Raw genomic sequence first — 18362 nt, 5'->3', positions numbered from 1 at the left:
TATGAAAAGCAGAGTCTGTTTCACAGATAGAAAACAATCATAAGGTTGCTTGACTCTGGGGTTTCTAATACAATTTTTTAAAAATTACGTTCCTCTATTTCTCCCAAACCAAGTTTATATTTCTAGCATAAAATGGCCAAACTGCCTGCCTGATATAAAAAGCTATTTTCTTTCTCCCCTCCCCCCCCCCCCCGCCTTGTCAATCGACAGCACTTGCCTCCGGTGCCTCAACAGTAGCTATGACTGTGTCTTAATGAAAAAAGATGTATAAAATATTACCATAACCTCAGAGGCATGAGTAAAGCCCTTATTAGAATTCGGGACCTACAGCTGGAAGGGGGGCTCAGGCCGGCAGATAAAGTTAACTATTGTTAGCTCACAAGTGGCTCAGACTTCCTGGCAACTGCAGTGAATTACTCAGCCCTTTATGCAGGGTTTCAGAAACAGTTCACTGTTTCACAACAAAAAAGGCATTCAGGCCGGGAAAGATGGTCTCCCAGGGCTCTAGAAAGCTAGCTTTAAGACAGTGAATGGACACTGGAGCCTCCTAAGTGAATGACCACTGTGGGAAAGGGTGGTGATGTCAGCCTGAATGCATTTCCAATGGTTTTGTCCCACTTTTCATTGCTTTTGCACTCTCCCTCTCTCTCTTTCTCTGCCTCAAGCTGTCTCCTTCCTGTTCTTTTCAGGCCATTATTTTAAAAGTTTAGAGCTGGTATCCACACAGAGGGGAGGGCCTGCTGAGGCATTGCTGCCATGGCAATGCTTCTCTGCACTTTTGTTTGCATATAAAAATTATTGGGGGATATGGGCAGGGGGGGAGCTGAAAAGAAGATGAAAAAGCGAGAGATGGAGGGACAGGAGAAGAGGGAGTGTCAGCGTCCTGCAGCTTGGGGCTGGGGCTACGAGGCTGGGGAGGGGGAGCGAAAACTGGGGGCACAAGGAGGGGAACTGATGAAAGCAGCAGGGATTTGGGGTCCTTTGAAAAACAAATTTGTAATCCTTCACACTGCACATGTTTGAAAGGATCGGCACTTTTGAAGGCCTCAAGAAGAATCGGAATAATGTTCTTAGCTAAGCCCTCGGAAAGAACAGAGCTGTGCTTTGGAAAACATACCCAATTACATAAGTTTATCAAAAGCTTTCAAAGGCTCCTCTGTCCTCGACCAAAAGGGAAAAAAAAATAGCACAGAGGCGAAAGAGGGAGAAGGCTCCTAAGTGCATTTACCCGTGGTAGCAGGCGAACAGCAGCTAAGCCAACATACTCTAAACCGGTGTGTCCCACCATCCCGGGCCTCCCCATGTCAGCAACATGCAGGCTTCAAGCAACAAGCCCTGGAAAGCATATTTGCATAAAACAGCTGAACGTGTAAGTAACAAGGGAATATGGAGCAAGGCGCCCAATACACACTCACTCCTTGTGAATAAAACCATGACTCCCCTGGCCAGCAAGCCCACCTGGTTTGCTTCCTGCTTACCATGAAATACTTGCTTTTCATATGGATAAATGTATGCAGGCTTGGCTAAGCCTGTCCTGAGGCAAAATTATAGGATAACAGCATTGCACAGAGAGCAAGCATTACAGCTTAACCCACACTAAGTTCCCAGTGTGCTGGCATTTTTGATGCTAATGTGTCTAAGAATGCAGATGTACGTGCTGTGCGCACAAGCGTGTGTTAGCAGCAATCCCCTCATGGAGACTTTCCTACCCTCTGCCTGAGCTGCAACCCTGTTTCACTGAAACTGTCTTTACAGCCAAAAAATTAGCTTTTGCCGATGGATAATTAACACAGATTCGCAATCCTGCTGCAAAAAATACCAGCATAGACCAAGACAGCCTTATTATGCCATAAAATAGGCAAGGAGAGACTGCTGGCTTTGCCTAAACTGTCTTAATATTGATGCTTTCTGTTACCCCCCAGACAGGCAACATGCTTGTGTAGCCAGAGGTAAAAGCACAGCACAGGCGACGTGGTTTAGTTTTACCATAAAGTAAATTCACTAAGATCAGCCCTGTACCCCATGTGAGGCTGAATTCAGTGAGTTTTCCTTTAGTAAAACTTAAGAGCCTTGTCTTCACTGTGTTTTTATTGTGGAATAACTCTTGCATATGTAAAGAGACACAGCTTTTTATGCTTAAAAAGGAAAGGCCTGTGGCTACCTTGTACTAAACACAGGCTCCCTGTCTCCAGACAGGATTTAGCAGTGAGGGACCTTTACCACATTAGTTGTTGTCTGGATAAAACCAAACCTTTATGCCAGACCATAAGAGGGCAAACACAAACCCTTCCTTCTTCAAAACTATCGACACTGACTGAAGCACCTGCAGCCAGCCTCACCATTTGAAACTCACTTTTTGACCTGGTGAGGAGACCTGTGCTCCTGAGCTCCTGAGGTCCTTCTGAAAGTTCCTGTCATAAAGGTGATCCACTAAAGATATTTCTAATCAGTCTTATTTGATAAAGAGAGGGGACATTTATTTCCCTGAGGCAGCTTTTCCTCCTCATGCTTTTCCTTAAAAAGACTGGCAATACCATATCTTGTTCTGCTTGGCTTTAGCAGGGGACCTCAGCCCTCAGAACTTGCCCATGCGGTAAAATCCAAAGACCAAGGAGAGCATACGAGGCTGTGGTGTCATGACTGGTTTAGTCCAGTCTGAGATTAAGCTACCACCAAAGGGACACTCAGCCCTGGACACATGCTGGAAGCAAGAGGGCAAGCCTAGGTTTTTCTGGTGGCAGGACGATCTCTGATGAACTTGCATGGACCGTGAAACCCTCTTTTAGCCATCTGTTGCTTCCTGGGCTAATGCAGGCTGTTGTGAATAACATTAATATGAATGTTCGAGTTCATTATAAATCAATTCACTGGCTTCAATAAACTTACACAGTGCCAATAGGAAAGTTCCTTTACACAGACTTCAGCCAAAATAAAAGCAGCAGGACTTACAATTGATACAGGTGTTTCAGTATCATCAATCATGTAGACATACCCACTGAGAATGTATGTGGTCCCTGTGTCTCCACAACTGCAGGGACTGAGGTGGTAACTCCTTGACAGTGGTGCCATTTACCTAAATTGTTAATCCACTGAAGATAAATAGGTGTTAAGAAAAACACCAGAATTTTAAACTGCCTGCCTGAGGTGTTTTCTCTCCTCAGCTTCCCTCCACTTGGGTCTTCTGACTTCACCATCTCATTAGTTCCTTTCTTGCCCACAATGGACTTGAATGACCAATATAAAAAGGTTTTGTCAATGTAAAGAGTTGAAAAATGAAAATACTTTTCAGGCCACCTTTATATACTGGGGGAAAAAAAAAGGGCACAACTCTATTTTTCTGGTCACCTCTAATTCCTGTTCTGGCTCTAAGCAAGGCTGATCAGTCTGGTGCTCACAAGCACTGCAGAGCTCCAAAGGCCCCGGCACCAGGCCCTCCTACACCATCCAGCGCCGGGTGAGGCAAGCAGAGCCGTGTGGGAAGGGGTACTTTCTTGGGTAGAAATGGCTCTGAGTTGAAGGAAAGATGCCCTACAAAACCTGTTGTTTCCAGAAATCCCTACGGAAAAATATTTTGCTGTGTTTAGAAGGCCCTTGTCTGCTCGAATAGCCTCAGGCCTCCACATAGCTACTATGATGTACCAACAATTCCCCACCGTGACACTTAGAAAAACATCTCCTCTGAAGTTGTGTGGTCTCATCCACAGCAGATGTTCTGCGGTGCCTCATGGGCTGCAGTGGCCAGGGTGTGCTGTGGGACAGAGGCCAGCAGGAAGGCCTTGCCTGCAGTGGCAGGTAATCGTAGGCATCTAAGTGCAGCCCTCATGACACTCTGTGGGCATTCAAGCAGTTGTGAAGATAAATGTGTGACTAAGTAGAGGTTAACATTTTGAAAATTTGAATTACGACAAAATTTTTTGAAGAACATGACTGATATATGAAGTTTAACTTTTTGGTTTTGGTTTTTTTTTGGTCCTGATTCTAGATGAAAATACATGTGGAACTGTTGCAAAAACCTGCAGGACAGAAAGCCCTGTCTTCTGTCAGCTCTGTTTGAAGGTTGTCTAAAGGTTGGACTGTCTTGTCTGGCACCAGGCTCTTAGTACGCAGCCAGCATCACCGTTTTCTTTCAGTTATCACAGAAAAGCTCATACCATTATGAAGTTCCAGTCATTTAAGATATTGCTCTAAGAAAGAAGGGATGTATCAGCTAAATTTGAACCAGTTCAGTGAAACAGCCCCTAAAGTTTGAGTTGGATAAAAATCATAGGAAATAAACAGCTATGAAGGCAGAAGGCCAAAACAAGATTTAAAAGCCTTTTGAACTCTATCCAGACAAGATCAGGGGAAATTAAAATGATTTTCTAAGAGCTGGCTCCTGGCAGGTATATTTTAAAGTAGTCTCTCCTGAAATCTTCCCTTCTGTGCTTCGATCTCTCACAGCTTTGCTGTGAATATGGTTAATTAGATTCTGGAAAGAAAATCTTTAGGAATATAATCTACCTTCTTTCCTTATATAACATTCCTATCACCTTGTATCTAAGTTCTTCACAGACACTGATAAGTTTATCCTGTCTCTCTCCCTTCCTTTGCCCTCCATAAGCTGAGGAAGTATGCTTTCCCAGTTTTCCAGTGGGAGCTGTGAAAATTTCACTCTCGCAAAGATTAGGTCTCTGTCTGTTGTCTGCAGCCACCTTCACTTATAGAGGGCTTTCTTCCTCTCTCCTTCCCTTCCTGGCTTTGGCCATGGTGGAAAAGTTGGGCTTCCCCTCTAAGCCCTGTCTCCTTTCCTTTCCCATTCTTCATCCTCCACACAGCACTGTAGCTGATACTTCTTTTCCCCTCTGTCCATGTTGCCATCTCTTATCCCTCTAGCTCCTCTCCATCAGCCATCCCCTCTTATTTTATCTCTGGATTCTCTTGGTTCTTTTCATCACAATTTTTCATCTGAGACTTCAGCCTCAATATTAATGACCATCTTGATTTGCAGCTTCATGTGTTGTTCCCTCATATTGTGACTGCACTTGTAGTTCTTTCATAACTTCTGCCCATGAAAAGGACCACTCACTCTACTTCCTTTTAGCCAAACACAGCACTTAGCCAAACACTCTGATGCTTCCCCTTCTCTTACAGCCCATCCATGCTAATGGGTCATCTGCTTCTCCTGCTCTCCTCCTTGCCTTTGGTTCCCTTCCTTCCACTTCCACGGTCCTTTGCGCAGCAAGAGCAGGAGCAGCACAAGTGTGTTACCAAATGGAGACCAATGTGTCTAAGATCCACTGGTAGCTGTCATTTCCACATTGCCTAGCACGGTCTTCCTCAAATATTTAATGCTGCCACAGCAGCTGCAACAGCTGGGAGAGATTTTATGACTTGTAGGAGAAGAGGATTCAACATGGAGACTCACTGTGGTAAGCAGCATACTGGGACCAAGGGAAAGGAGGGAAAGAAGGGACTCTGGCCATTTTGCTACCTTTGATTTCCCAGATTTCATTTCTACCTCCATATATGATCTTCCCAATTCCTTTCTAGAGAAAATTATGAATGTACACTTGGAATTTTTTTCTTCCTTTTTATTGGCCTTCCTCACCTGTAACTCTTTTCTCATTTAGTCTGCACACATTTCTTGTCATCTTTCTTCTCTGAGCACACCACCTGCCCCAAATGCTTCATTTCACAGCACAAACTTCTATATGATCTCCCTAGAGTTTACTCTTCAGTATCTTAGTCTCATCTGGCTCTTCTCTCACAGTAAGTCTTATCTTACGTAAAAGCAAGAAAAAAAATAATCTTGACTCTGCTTCTCCAACCCCCCACCCTCCCATTCTCCTTTTCACCTTCAGCTTTACTGAATATGCTGCTTGCAGTCAGCGCCTGAAGTCCTTTCCTCCATTTCTACCCCGGAGTCTTTCGGATGCCTCTCCTAGCAGTCCACAGAAAAAAAAATGAAGGAACTTAGTGATCTCATCATTGTCACAGATTTCACTCACCCTTCTCGATCTCTCAGGTAACTTCAACGTAGCTAAAATCTTATTCTCCCTTGCCTTTTAGGTCTCTCAGTCTTCTTCTTTTTCTGTAGCAACTTCTCTTTTTTGAGAGACTTCAAATCTCTGAGATTCTGCCTCAGATCACCTTCTTTCCTCCCTCTTCAAAGTATACTTGGGTAAACCCAGCCACATCCATTTTTATAGTATTTTAGGCTGTTTCAAGAAACAGCCTGAGATGTAGATTTTTACTGTTGTTGTTGTTATTATCTACATTGATGCTACTGTGTTGGTGTTTAAATGCTAGTTGAACTCTTTTGATAATACACATTCAGATTGCTTCTCTGTGGTCATGCAAGAAGGATATAACAGAACTAAAACAGAACTAGTATTTCTGATTTTTCTTGTTCTCTTCTCGTTCCTCTTCAAACCATTGTCCACACAGACAATACTCTGGATACACAGAATTCCTTCATTAACTCCAAAATCTAGTTTATCACTCTTTGCTTTCAGTATGCTTATTTTTCTTCCTTTTATATATCTTGCTCTCTGGAAATACTTCATTCCTTGTACAAATATCTCACTACCAGGTTAAGGTCTTGCTCCTCTTTGATCTTTCCATGGCACTAGGAGTACTCCTGAAATGCTTGGCAGTTAATAGTTGATCATTGATTTAAGTGAGAAGTGAGAAACCTGAATATTTTATCAGACCTGGGCCATGTTCCCCTCCCTAGGGAGCTTTTATCCACATAAACTCAGAGCATCTGGCTAGCATGCAAAAGGTACGTGGCTCTGCTTGAGACATCTACAATACAAATACTGACAGACAGTATGTAGTTTCATATTACATGAATAGACAGGGAGAAGCCAGGTCAATTCTGCTCTCTTAGGAGTTTTCCTTCATCTTTGGAGCAGAGCAAACACCAGACTTCCTCCCTTGCCGCAGGGTGTTACAAAGTGATGCTGTCCCTCTGACTCTGAAATATCCTAACCAGTCAGCACTGTCACTCTATGGAGCAGTTTCCCATGGCCCCTACTTTGGATGTCCCACTCATGCCCAGGGCAGGGTGTGCAGCCGGGAGCAGCCAGGTGCATACTTCTTATTTAAATACTGGAGCTGGGTGATAAGATACTCACACTGTGTCTGTTAAAGGACAGACAGCAGGTTTTTCAGTCCTTTGTGAGGGCATGAAGACCTCAAAGCACGGGTCCAACGGCTATTTTTAGTTGGTTTCAAGGGTTTTTCTACTTAGGGAAGCTTGTGCACAGAAGGCAATTTGCAGAACGCAGGGGACCCAATGCTCAGTTCCCTTGCGAACACTCACCCTAAGCTAAAAGAAAATTTGAGAAGGTGTGGTGGGTTGACCCTGCCTAGGGGCCAGGTGCCCACCAGAGCCGCTCTATCACTCCCCCTCATTCACTAGACAGAGGAGAAAAAGTATAACGAACAGCTTATGAGTCAAGATAAGGACAGGGAGAGATCACTCACTAATTATCGTCACGAGCAAAACAGACCGAACTTAGAGAGGAAATTCATCTAATTTATTACTAAGCAAAACAGAGTAGAGGAATGAGAAAATAAGTATAATAAGGCAACAGTATTTCACCTGGCTGTTTTGGTTGTTTCTCTTTTTTTTTTTTCCACTTTAGAGTTGGAGACATCTTTCATAAAATCCATTCTCACAACAGACACCAGATTTTTGGCCTCCTATACATATGGTTAATTCTGGCAGGATATAAACAGGATTCTAGTGGTAATAATTTCAAATAAAAACAGAAAGAATGATCCAATGTCTTAATATAATATTTGTGATATTCTTTATTTTGAGATTACCATAACATTTCACCAATTCCAGTTTTATATTTGTCATGTTTTCTCCTTTTTTTATCTTTTATAACTGATTGGTTTTTGTCAGTTTTATCACTGCTTTATTGTATAATAGAGGCACTTTATATTTAAATTTGTACCAACATTCAACATTATTTATTTGTTATATTCCTTTGTGGGGTTTTTTCATTAAAATAATAAAAAGTTTAAACATTAAAGAATATCAGACAAACCCTTTCTCCTTGTTTCAGTGCTGAGAGTGCATTTTGGCAGTAGTCAATTTATTAGAAGCATCTGGAGACAGCTTTCAGTCTCGTTTTCTAGTATTGGAATTGCTGTAACTCTAGGTCATGTGGAGAAGCTTTGCTAAGGACTTGGAATCACCAGGAGCTGAGGTTTCAAATGTGTGTGCTTTCAGTCAGGCCTTACTTAAGTGCCTACCATCACAATTAGTTTGGTTCCTGGAGCATCAGGATTGCAAGTAAAACCAGTAAGAGCTTTTGATGGTCAGCACCTCTGAAATTCAGGCATCTTTTAGGCTTCAGGTGTCAGGTTGTACTCTAATAGAAAACAAAGCTTAGAAGCAAAACCTGCTCACTTCTGTGGCAGCACCATATTCATCCTCAAGGCATCTTCCCAAAGATTCATAGGTCATAAAAAGCAGTTACACAGGGAGTAGACAAGGTCTCAAACTCAAATGTATGCAGAGGAGAAAACACTTAATTCCATTATTGTATTTTATAAATGGAGATTCCTTCTTCATCTGAGAAAGTACAGTCACCATTCTGTTTCTCTCCATGTTCTTTGTACTCCTGCAAAAATCAGTGAGAAGGTGCAGGAGAAGTAGAGACTGGAAAGAATCCATCCTGGGAGGGGGACAGAAGGGTGGGAGGGAAGATCAGGTAGGTATGACCTGTTTACTCTCTGTCATACAAAACAGCTGCAAGTTCAAGAAAACACACAGAAACAAAAACCTCTGGGAAAAGATTACCAATAGGTTACCTCAGAAAGGAAATTTGGAACTGTTTTCAATAACCAGGGCTGTGAAATATCAGTTGTCTGGGACCTTCTTGGGTGCTGCAAAGAAGGTTAAACAGCAATTCACACTGCCAAACACCTTTGAGCACCAAACCCTGCCAGGAGAGTGAAAAAAAATCATGGCACTTAAATGTTCATAGTAACCTTTTCAAACAGTGCAATATAAATACCTGTGGCAAAGAAAAGATGGATGGATAGATTGACAGATGGATGTCTCTTGTCTGTAGACTTAATTATGTATTTGGATAAAGAAGCATTGCTTGTACAGGTGACTTCATACTCTCCAAGCCAGCCTACCTGATGGAGAAAACATTTTCTGCTTTCTGCTTACTAAAAATAAACCCAAACCAATCAACAAATCAAATAGAAAAACCCCATTTTTATTTATTCCTTCAGGAACACATAAACCCAACTTCTGCTTAGAGGCAAGCCAAATGTACTTAACCAATATCTATAAAATGAAGAAAAAAAAATACAGCTCTTTTTATGTTAATATAATTGGCATTGCCTATTAACTAGGACAGTAGCATAATTAGGACAATATGAGGCAGAATCTCTTACCAAACAAACAATAACTTGTGGAAAATGGCCACAGGTGAGAGAGGAGAAGACAAGACCCAAACAGTGAATATAATGTTATAAGCCCAAATTTACATCTTACAGCTTCAGAAAACCTCTCACAATTATCAGGGTGAAAAGCCCGAGGAAGGCAATGACAGCAAAATAGCGTGTGACCCTCAAGAGTCCCATACTGGGGGCTGCATTTTAATGCCTCAGAACATACACTTGCCTGAGACAAAGATATCCATGCATTGGGAAGGGAGGTTTATATGATGAAGGACAGGTAGGCCAGTGATGGTCTATTAAGAAGTTCTGGGACCAGAAAGGCATTTAGTATAGATCTGGAAAAAGCCTCCACTTCAAATCCTTCAGACTCAATGGAGCAGAGACACAGTCCTTTGGCTGGTGGCAGCAGAGCACTGCCAATATTGAGAAAGTCAAGTAACCATTCATCACTGTAGCATGAGAGAAGTTTCATAAAGGATCTGAAAAGCCCTCCAAAGCACCCTGAACCCAGGCAGTAATTATGTCAAGCGTTTCACCCACTGAAACCACTATTAACCTCTAACAGAGGCACAGTTGTACAGCCAAACATTCACAATGTTAGTCATGTTTAAACAGCTTCCAGTAAAGATGACACAGGCCTATTAAAGGAATTTGCATATTCCCTCTGGAATTGATGGGATTCTTTCAAGTCTTTATCCTCAGCCTTGGCTGCCAACTTCATCTTTACAGTTCTTTTCCCTTATTTTCCCTGGAAACGCAATAAATGAAATAGTGTCCCCATAGATTTATTCTTTCTTATTAAAGGAAATTTAGGTTGGTGAGGGTGGGCTGACCTGTGCTGTGAATTTCCTAAATGACTGATTTATATATGTATATTTAAAAACTTGGCCATGAGCCTTAGTTTGGGGTAAAAAGGAAACATTCTGTTCTCCTATTTTTCCTTTCAGGCACATCAAGGAAAAGATAGCAAATGTCATACAAAATGCACCGCCAATCCCAAAGAGTTTTCCAATACCCTGAAATTCCCATATCTCCATGTTTGTGCTTTCCCTTCTTTAATGTTAACATATCACCTTCTCTTTTCTCCAGCATTTCTTTATGTAACTCCATGTATATGCTCAAGGGATGCTGGAAGGATAAAGTTGTCCTTCCCCACACAGGAAGCAATCCCAGCAGACCAGGCTCCTCTCTGGCTCTGAAGCTGCCTAATGCCACTGAAATTGATAGAGTTGTCCTCATTTGCAGCAATCAGAGGCAGTGTCAGGTCCTTTCCTTCCTCGTCAGTCTTTGACGCAAAGCTGTGAATGAAATGACTTATCCTGCGTGCAGTGAACTAACACTCTGCTGCTGGCCTAGTGAGTGGTGGGACCAGCTGGAACCCAGACAGGCTGGAAAGAGATAATGCAGCAGGAGGGACTCCCTCTCACACACACGCTCACACACACAAAAGGTTGACAAAGTTGTCAGTCTGTTGATTTGAGCATCTTAGTTCTTAAGAGCCATAACCACTGAAATGCATCATTTATAAATCAAAAAGGGGCCATAAGGACTATTGTAAGATTTTTTTTTTTTAAATCACTGCTCTGTCATTTCAGAATAACTTCACTGTATTTAACTGAAATCAGTGGAATTACCCTAGCATAAAATGGAAGTAATCTAGAGGTGAATCAAGTCTTTCAGCAGTAAAACACAAGAACAGGAGTGTAGGAGACACCACATACCCAGCTTAACAGGAGTGGACCAGGGACAGAAATAAACACAGTCTTTGTAATTTTCTAGGTGAAGGCACAGTGATGACCATTAGCTGGATAGCTGTTTGTGCTGCTCCACTTCATATTCTAGTATTTTACAGCAAAATGAAACTAACTAAATTAGTCACTATGTTCCTAGAATTTTTGGAAGTAAGTTCTGTTTATAACCTTTACCTAACATCAGAAATGTTTGAAGGTGTTTCAAACAAGGCTTGAAGTAGACTGGTTTTGCTCCTTCCCCTTCTCAGACCTCAGCACTCTGATTTTTTGGCAGTATCTTTTTATTTTCTTGTAGAATTCAAGCAATGCTACTCACAAAATCATACCAGAAATTAGCACCCCTACATATATTTCAAAGAGACCAAGCTTACTGTATAGCATCTGCCTGATCCTAGATCTCCTGGCTAGTCTTTCTTGATTACCTGAATTGTGCCCTGGGTACCTACAAGTAATCAGAGGCACATTTCTCCTGCAATTTTGCGTTGTATTCAGAATAATCTTGTCTCCAGTTCCCCAAAGACTTCTTTATGATGTTTTAATTCAATCCTGACACTGCAGCCATGAGGTCTTGATGAGGAGCTGTGTAATGCAATAGAAAGAAGAATTATGACCGTGGCACTGTGGAATCAGCAGCACTAGCACATCCACTGTACCTCAGCAACCAAATGTGGGCTGCAGGGAAAAAAAATATGGAAAGACTATCACATAAGAACTTCACTTTCAAAATGACCAGCCCTGTAGTGCAGCCATGGTGAGTGGGCTTCTTCTAAGTGTTCTCCTGAGAGTGAGGTTTTGACCTAAGAGTTACCAGCCCAACCCCTGCCTCTAGCAGGGTCAGGTTTTTCACTCTTTGCTAAGAGGTTTCCTTCAGCTTCTTTCATACAAGCATACCATTGAATATCTCAAAAGTCAGGGGAAAATTGAAGCTCTTGGCCTACATTGATTCCTTAGCTCAATGCTTAACCGAAGCCTGAAGGCTCTCCTCCTCTTCAGCAACTATTACTATCCCTGCTCCCACTCTTTTTTTGCAACCATTGGGTATGTTAATGCAGCAGACTGGCAGCACTGAAGGCAGAGATCATGCAGGCAGATCTAAATCTTTAAACCAGGTGGCTCATATACCCCTAATGGGTGAAGCTGATGTAGTATACATCTGAGTGTGAGCTACTTCAGTACGTCCAGCCTGAGGTGCAATCCATACCTTGCTGTGTCTTGCTGCAGCTGCAGTGAACAGCACCTGAGCTTGGTAATGTAAAGCTAGTTTATCTGTGCTACCTACAGCAGTAAGGCAAATGACTACCATACTGCACAGTACTCATTGAAGTGTAAACTAGTCTTCACACTTCTCTAGATGCCCTTTATCACCACCTTTAACAAACCTATTGCTCACTGTCTTGTGGTACTGAAGTATCCTCAGCACCCTAGCGGCCCTAGAAGGCGGCATTTGAATACAATGGCAGGCAGACCCCAGTTAGAGACTGTCAGAAGATCTGGGTTCAGCAACAGGATCTTCAGAATGGGGGAAGCTGGTCCTGAAATCATGGGTTGGGATTTTGGAGGAGGTCCCATGCAACTTATGAAGGCTAAATTTCATTGTATCCTGTAAGAAAAGCACCATGAGGGAAAGAACTTGGCAAAATGTCAAGCATGAGTAGAGACCTAATAAGACTCCTATAAAATTAATGTGAAATAACTTTGGTTTCATTTCAGTGCTGAGAGAAGGTTAGGGTCAGTTTTTTCTCTCCTGAAGTGATGCCCTGATTCCTCCTTACATTTCTATAATAAGCTTCTATGAATTCCAATAAAATAATCACCTGCAGGATTCAGTTTTATTGCCCTAGACAAATGCATCATCTTTACTCCAATTTAGAAAAAGCATTACAGCTTTTGTGTAATAGTCCAGATCCTCTAAAAAATGGAGCAGTCATTTATTTTAACAGCAAGGCTTTTCTCAATCAAAAGGCTAGAGACATCACCATTATCCAGGTTTTTCTTAATTACAGCATATGGCAGGAAAAATTCTATAAATAATCATGCTTGCACTGTAGTTTGAAAGTTGTCATTTCCCACTGGCTATATGTACCTCCACAAAAGAATCTAGTACAAACGTTGGAAAAGGAATTGAAACATTGTCCCACCTCAGGCATACTTTCCTTCCCATCTCCTTAGGACACTTACCCAGGAAATGGGATCCAGATTGAGATCCTCTTCACTTAAAATGGTTCAGTCTCACAGCTCCCACTTTTGAGGAAAGATACCTAGCCATGTTATCTAATATTAAGCTTATAAGCAGGCCTGTGCTGTGGAGGCCACTAGATTGTCACCCAGGTATAAAGTGCCTTTTGAGCTGAAGCTGTACTCATGGACTCCACCATTAACACTGACATAGCCACCATACGTATCCTCCTCATGAGCAGAGAAAAGACCAGGGAGAAAAATGCATAAGATCTGATTTTTATTACTACTGAACAGTTTTTCACTTGATTTTCAATCACACACATCAACACAGTTTTCTAGGAAGAAACACAAGGTAATGTTTTGCATCACCATGTAAGATAAAAGCCCATAAGAGATAGTTTGAGGAGTTTGAGTCAGCAGGCAGTTCCCTTGCTTCTGGGTCTCTAGCTCAAACCAAATGCACAATATTCAATATTTGTTCTCTTGTGAAGTGCTCTCTGTGAAGGTCCCAACTACTTCTAGGTCTAACTGATAAGGCCAGTGCCTGCAGTGCCACCTTTTGCATGTCAGAAAAGCATACTGTCACATCAATCCATTGATCAAGTGGCTTCTCCACTCTGGCACACAGAAATAATTCCCTGAGAGTGTCGACAAAGACCTCACATGTTCAGCAACACCCGATCAGACAGACCAAATGCCCAACTCTCCTCAGCTCTGTTCTCTCTGAAGGTGGGTGGAACAGCCTCTTTGTTTTATTTAAGCCCCCAAATACAGTGAAGTGTGTTGAGACCATCGTCATTCACTCAATGCACACACCTCATGTAATAACAGCCTAATGCATTGGGAATGGAAGAAGTCTGATCCAAGAACCTCCTTTTCAGTTTGTGGAAGAAGAATCATAATACCTCTGTATGCTGAAATCTGAAATGCTCCCAAAGCCCTGAGGACAAAGCATCAGATGTCATCAGGATGAACACGGGCTGCCATGCTTTATACAGTTCCCTGACTTTACTAAATCTGCCAGCAATGCCCCCAGCACCACCATAGAAATTCCCTGTACAGACAGAAAGCCCATGTTATATTGGCCACAAATAGCTATTCTGCTCTGGTAACTTTCAAGATCTATCCATCTTTCCAGGACTGGATGCATGGGCATAACCAGTGTATATATCATTCAGTTCAAACCTTCATGAGACTGTTCTTTTTATACTGCTCCTATTCAGAATGAATTTGGTGCTTTCAAAGTTGGGCATTAATTGTTCCTTAATAAGATATCATCATAAAACATGCAATTTAGTGCTTCGTTTCTTCCAATTTCCATATAGGAATCTGACTGTGCTAAATTCAAGCTTTAATCCCCCTGGCCCTTCTTGTAACTGGTGCTATAGACTATGAAGGGTTACCGACCCATAACAAATAAATTAATAAGCTTGTGTAATTATATTTGGGTCATTTTATTTCAAACCATGAAATCAAAAGCTCTGTTCACATTAGTGCAGGAATTGCTGTAACTGGCCATTGGGGCTCCCTTGATACACCATCTGTGAATGCAGCAAACTGGCACATGTTGGACAGAAAGAATCCATGCTCATAGCTAGCGTGCATGATTTTTTTTCCATTACCTTTGCTGGACATAGACCTCAAATTCTATTTCTCTCCATTCCCTGTCTCCAAAGAGTAATTCTGCCTTATACCATGATCTTTGTCTTTTGCAGTCAACAGTTGCTGAAAAGTCCTCACATCGCTACTCATTAGTAGATCAGATTATCCAGCCTTCGACTGTCTTGGGGTAAAGTGCAGAACATATGGGCACAGCCACAAAGCAGACTCCTAGAATGCCTAGAAAGCAGGACTGTGCTTCCCATGGGAAAATGTATCATAGCACTGTTGCTTATCCCATTCCTCTTGGCCTCCTATACATCTTCTGGTAGAAGGACAAGCTCTTTCTGACAGCTTGAGTCACTGGAGGTTCTTATTTGGCTCCCTGTGTCACACAACTCCCCTTCTTACCTTCCTGCATCCCCCACCCTCATTGTTGCTTTGTCTTTGGAATTTTTGCTCTTGGCTCTATTTACCTCATTAGAAGTAAATTAGAAGGCTGGGGAAGTTCTGCAACTTGCATTGCTGCTGTCCTCAGGAATCTAACTGAGCTTGAAAAACATTTCTAACTTCCAGACATTGTAATGTGGTCACACAAGATAAGGCTGGTAGAGTTGACTTCTAAGTTACTATGATCATTGGTATAGCCACCTTGACCTGCAGCGTATAGGTATGAAGCTGTTCCTGCTGCATGCTTGAAGGGCCAAAAGAGGACAGTCATTCCATATATTTCCTCACTGCATAGCCTCCTGGAATATTATTTCTGCCCATAGCTAACATTCTGGACAGTCTGACAATTGACTGACCACCTGGCATCTCTTGAAAAGACAGCTGCACACAGATGCCTTCTGAGGTAGGTCAGCCAGCGTTTTCTGGGTGTGAACTGTCTACACACCATGCCGAGGAAGAAGGGGAGCATGTGAGGATCCTAGTTGTGGAAATAGAACAGGAAATGGCTCCAGAATGGAAGATTAGTTCACTGCATTGCTTATGATGTATTAGTCAAAAAATGGTATCTATGGCTGCATGGACTTTACAAAGTTAGCAGGGCTACACGTGCATATGCATTAATAACACAGCAACTTTTAGACAATGAGTTAGTCCATCAGTAGCTATAAATGTGACAGCCCTTATGCAACCTCTGCATAATAAGCCTTAAAAATGGTGGCTCCTGGATAGTAAGAGGATGCACCAAATGAAAGATCTATGTGCCCTGTGCTTATATACTTTTCCTAAGCATCTGCTAGTAGCCCTGTCAACCTCAGTGTATTGAGCTAGGTGGCCCTCTAGTCTAGGAGAAGAGTTCTTCTGTCCTTCTAAAGAAGGATCTATGGGGAGATAAGTTACTGTGGCAGAAAAATGACATATGTTTCCCAGCTGCTTTGCAGCAGAAATACCTCAATTCTGCCCTCAGTAAGCTAGCTGGAGTTCCCACCTGCTGCAGTGCAACTTGTACTTGAATAGCGGAGGGCAGACCTTCTTGCATTCACATGTCTACATGCTTAACCTAAACTGAGAATAGTTTAGCTATCTGGAATTTTAAATGCAATTGCTTCATACAAGGTGATTTTTAGCAGATGTAGCTATTTTATGTTTATAAAGTTAGCAATGATTTTGGCACAAGAGGTTGTGTGTGCAAGAAAGCCACCGAAAGAAAATATGAACCAGAAATGAAAGTAAATCTAACCAGAAACAAAAGTAGCTGCCAGCTTCCAGCACAGTATCCCAAAAGTTTAACTTTGTGATCATTACCCTTTTAAACTACACAGAATTTGGCAAGAGGGAAGAAAAAACCAAACCAAACCAAAACACTTTGTGTCACATCAAGGGAAAGAGAAGATGATTGTGTCATTTAGTGATGACTTTCCTTGAACTTCTTTTCCCTTTGTGTCCAGCCCCCCGCAAGTACTGTAAGACATGGAGGACTCCAGGTCCATGTCAGACTTGGTGGATCAGCCAACAGGGGGCAGCCAGAGGACAGGAATTAGCCTCAGCGCCTGACACCCCTTCATTTCAGAGCCCAGAAAAGCAACATTCAATCAGCCTACCAGGAGCCTGCTAGTTGGTCTCTAGACTGATTCATTAGACAGACACCTCCCTCCCTGGCTCATCATTTCATTATGACACAGGAAGATGTCAGCCTTTCATGGGACAAAAGGACATTCTTAGGAATGCAAAGGACTGAAATATCATCTCATACCCTGGCACGCTTCCAGGACACCAAGGATGCGCAGTCTCCTTAATCACAAGTCCTTTTTTGGTCCTGCTGCATTTTAAGAGACTAGTCTGACTCAAAGACGATATCAAGTTCACCTAAAGTAGCCTGGAGGATTTGCATTTGAAAGCGATCCAGCCCAAGCTTACCCAAACCGGCCTTCCTTAAATTAAAAGCAAAAAGAAGGGTCTTGCTCGACAGTACTATCTTTTGCTTCTCAGCTTTGTCCTTGGGAGTGCACACTGCTGTCTGCCTTCAAGATAAAATTTTTGGACGGTACATTCCTTTTATTTGGACCAGGACACTAAGCAGACCACCAAAAGGACATACACAAGCTATTTTGGAAGGCTGTGTTTTTTCTTTGCAGCCATAGTCACACAAGTACACCTCTGCTTCATAGCACTGTTCCTACGTTGAAAGCCAGTGTTCCGGGAGGACCAAATTAAACTGGGCAGCTTGGCATTGCAACCGGGCCAGTCGCTGGGTCCCAGGGAAGGTTAGACTGCCATGGCATAATGTTGTCAGAGGATAATATTAGAGGCCTGACAAGCGGAGGGTTTCTCATAAGACCCTATACCTGTGATGAACTCTGGAGCCAAACATGACCAGCTCTCATTTTCATCTCACACGTGGGATAGTTACATTTTAAATATAAATAAATGATAGATTATCCTCCTCCCTGTGAAACAAGAGAAGGAGTGAGGAAAGGAATATTACCCAATGAAATCACCGGAGCCTAATCTTTTCAAAACACTGTTACTGAACTCACCCTACTGTCATTTCTCCTTGGCTGCCACAACTTTCTAGAGCCCTTTTTCAATGATTTCCTATCCTTGAATTTTAAACTCAAGTGTTCTACCTCTGTTTATGATGTGCAGCATTTTTTTCCCCACCCACAGGACTTCCTTTCTTCAAATGTTGCATCTATTCTCATTGCTCCTTCCAAGGCACCTTATTTATTCATCTATTCTCTTCTATCACCCACAATTTTCATATTCTTTGATATTCTTAAGTAAAAAGACCTTTCCACTTCTCTCCTGCCTTTACTTTTCTCAGACTTGGTGTCAAAAACTCATTCCTACCCCATAACACTCTTCATTGTTGAACTCCATATTTCTTGACACCTTCTAACTCTGTTATTTGCCAACACACATGACAAAGAGCAGGAGCCACAGGCACATTCAGAAACACAGTAATTGGAAAAG

Source organism: Grus americana, chromosome 3, assembly GCF_028858705.1.
Source record: "Grus americana isolate bGruAme1 chromosome 3, bGruAme1.mat, whole genome shotgun sequence".
Classification (NCBI taxonomy): Eukaryota; Metazoa; Chordata; class Aves; order Gruiformes; family Gruidae; genus Grus; species Grus americana.
Note: the sequence above shows the minus strand (reverse complement) of the source record.